This window comes from Galendromus occidentalis, unplaced genomic scaffold, assembly GCF_000255335.2.
Source record: "Galendromus occidentalis unplaced genomic scaffold, Mocc_1.1 scf7180000076543, whole genome shotgun sequence".
Taxonomy (NCBI): domain Eukaryota; kingdom Metazoa; phylum Arthropoda; class Arachnida; order Mesostigmata; family Phytoseiidae; genus Galendromus; species Galendromus occidentalis.
This window is the reverse complement of record NW_003804532.1, coordinates 848,946-852,767: the sequence shown is the minus strand read 5'-3', so window position 1 is coordinate 852,767 and position 3,822 is coordinate 848,946.

Below are 3,822 nucleotides of genomic sequence, written 5' to 3'. Positions count from 1 at the left end.
ACGATTGAATGATCATCATGCGCGAGCGAACGAGCGAATGTCTATGTTGCTTCGACTTCATGTTGCCACATATTTCGAGGGAAGCATGCTCTTTGTCAAGCGATGGCCTGAGCTCCTTGATCGTTTCCTCAATTCTATATTTGTTCGAATCGTTCATTGATTGATGATATTTTTTTTTCCCTGAGGAGTCCAACACAAAATCACTCATTTCCAAGTCACCCCCAGCATCCCCTGGTCGAACAGCTTATCTATGAAACAATGTTATTTGTTGCCACACATGGTGGGGTCTTGTAAACAGTGTTGAATGGGCATGCTACGACGAATCGACGGGAAATAGAGAGCGGTCTCCCAACGCAACTCAATCAATCGGATTGCGATAGGCAAAACTCAGACGACGGATACGACAATAGGACACGTTGCGCGTGAGGAAGGTGGATCAGTCCGTGAGAAACCGTAAGGAAAAAGAATAGGAACGCGAGGGAGAAAACTCGTTCAGCGATCGTTGGGAGTCCCGGGACTCCTTTGTATTCTGTTGATTCATCCAAGAGAGCGAAAGAGAATAATAGTTTCGAGGAAGGAACTTCCGAGCGTCGAGGAGGTTCGCGTTGGTTGTCGTTATGTTAGGGTCATGAAGAATCAGAATATGAATAATGTTCGTGAGAGGTTGCCGTGATGCTTCATTTATCGATGGAGGAACCCGGCAATATGTTTATGTAAATATCACAGCTCTTCATATCTTCTCATTGCAATTGAAGGCCGCCAGGCGACGGCCCCCATTGGAGTCTGAATCAAAAATCAAAAGTATCCTCGTCGTGATGCACACTAGTGGATTATTGCCGCGATCAACGAGTGCGGCAACGGAGGGAAACCAAAATGCATCGATATTGATGACATATTGAGAGAGGACATGACATTGACTTTCAGCGAGGCACGGACGTGGAGAATTTGAAGAATCGTGTTCCTACACATGATCGGTTCATTTATGAATTCCATTTTGAAATCTATATCAGGGCGGAGCTCTTATGGATACCGATACGTTTTCTCTGACCGGCTGAATCTTCTGTTGGCGGGTGAGCGTTCTTTTATACCGATTCAAACTCCGTTCATTCTCGGATGCAAATCCTCTGTTTAGATGATCATCTCACATGAAGACGGCTGGAATTAGTTGTGTGCTCTCTCAGAAAAATCTCGAACATAGGCAACATTGAAGGGAGCGTGGATTTAGGGAAGATACATTATCCAATAAATATCATGAGATATTTCTGTGTCGTTAATAGCCTTGTCTTCCCTCCAACCTCGCTTGGTCAAGCTCTCCGGGGGCAGCCGGGGCGGATATTGAAGGCCTTCAGAAGGGAACCTGATTCCGAGTCATGCTCCATGAGTTCACTTACTTCGCGCACCTTTTTCTCATTCGGTGCTTTGTCTAGGACGTCTAGGATATTCCCGCAAGAACCAAAGATGCGTGCTTGTGTGGGATGGTTCCCTCAAATCATGAAATTCGGGGTCAAGCGAGACGAGACATATGCTGTCAGAGTCCGTTATCGGCTCAAGACACGCATGCAGGAGAAGACCCTGCGATCTCTTCTCGCGAGCCTCGTAGCTTGTGATAAGTATGGGGAACCGCGCTCCTACGAACCCCAATCCAGGGACTCTTCAGCGCACACAGATCCAAGAATCCAGCGTTCCCCCGCGGCAAACTGCGGGGGGTGCGGGTTTCCAGCGCCCATGCACTTCTCGGAATCGATCTCGAGCCATCCCCCATACTAACATCGCTTCTAAGCTCCTCATCGATGGAGTCGAAGCTTGGTCGAGCGTATCTCGTGAATAGTCCCTTCCGAATCCCGCAATTTTCCCCGAGACCACTCTTTTCGCCACTTCGTGGTCTGATTCGGTTGAACTTCATTCCTAAGAAGCCCCGTTCTGGTGCCCGAAGACTCCGGCGCTCAAGTCCCACGAGAAGTTTGAGGGAGTACATGCTGTTCTATGCGACCGATCAAATAGGGTTTGCGTTGACTTTCCGTTGTAAGTAAGGGCATGATTCCCAATGGGCCTTTCTGAGCCCGGGAATACACTGCAGTTCGCGGCTCCGATAGAATTTATTCGTATGGAGAATCGTTTCGGGGTTCAATCTTCATTCCGAGGCCTGTGACGAGACTCGAGCCCTACTCATATGATCATTAATCCTGTATTATTATTCATCCTCTCGAAGTTCTCGACATGGTTCTCCAACGGTCGAAATCTATACAATCATCAGTCTTCCATATCTTCACACGTGTCGGTGGGGATTCGATAGGATAGTTCAGAAGTGAGCGATGGCGGAGTGGGAAGAATCTATCACGGGGAATTTTCCCGGTATAAGGTATCTGCCTCATCGACGCGCCGTGGTCGCCATACAGGACCTAGTCCTTGAATGCCGAGCACAAGACTTGAATAATGGAGTCCGGGATGATCATCGGGATTGCGTAATGGATATGCATATGTGTAGATGGGCTCGATCGGCAACGCGGAGACTTTCCACGCTACGCGATAGTGTCCCAGACGCTAGCTACAGGTGGTTTTCGGAGAACCTTGCGCGAATGACGATGTCTATTCGCACGGCAATCTCGAAGACGTTTCCCGGTCAGGATAAGGAAGATCTTATCAAGCTATCTGTCAATGATTCCGCTTGAAATTCGAGACGAGCTCGAGTAGATCGGGATCCCGCTAAACCGAATCAATTCAACCTTCACTCCTCTTTAGGGAGAGAGATATTTGTTCCTCTTCCGCATCCATCTCTAGCTTCCTGTATAATTATAGCTGTTCATGACGTGTGATATTTACATCGTTTATTCAAAGAACTGAATGCTAGCGTTCATCGTGCGGTTTTTATGCAGTTGCAGGTAGTCCGATCACGGCCACTGCAGTAGCCTCCTTTACGATTTTTGACCGAATCGCAGTGCTTCCGGCATTCAGACTGCTTGTATGGACACCCGTAAGCCGCGAATACCACCACTGGAAATGGATCGGAACAGGAAACGATTGTCCGCTCAGGTTAAGTCGGAGCGCGTCTTGCAGCTGGTGGACCAGCCAAAAAAACGGGTTTCATTCATTCAACCGAAACTTCGGGACTCACCTATCAGGACGGACAAGAGCACAATCATCAGAAAGAACTTCATCTTCGAGGAGGCTGGAGGAGATTGTTGGTTCCTCTCAAAGGATGCGGCTAGTCTAGAGGGTGCGAATCAGGTGAGCTGGACAGGGATCGCGCGCAGCAGTCGCTACCCGTACTCGACAAGTCGGTCGAACCGCTCGGTTGCACACCGCGCCGATATATTCCGAGAGCAAGTGATCGTTCCGGAAGATTCCGAAAAAGCGAAAACTGCAAATTCAGTCGAGCCCATGGAGTTCTTCCTGACCGATCAGGTAAGCGCGTTGACGTCATCTCATCACGAGTTTGGGAGCACATTGCTTCATATCGCAGACTTGAAGTGGGAACAATCTCATTGCAGACCGAGTGACTCCTCATCAGAGTGAGGGCCAGAATGTGCCCGAGGAAATGATACACTGATTTTTGAGGGTACAAATGGAAATTATCACATCATACGACCGGAACCCTCAGCGATCAGGAAGGTTCCAAGACTACTCGAGAATGTCATGCGGTTCCCTTCATTGGAAGGGGGACCTGTCTTCGTTATTCGCCGGAAGCACCGGTGTACGATTCTGTAGGACTGCCGGAGTACCATGATTAGGTACTGTCGATCCCTGATTCGAGGTGATCGCCGATCCAGTCGGGTGACGGTCACGGTGTCCGGTCGGGATCGCTCTGAGAATCGCGAGTTCTCG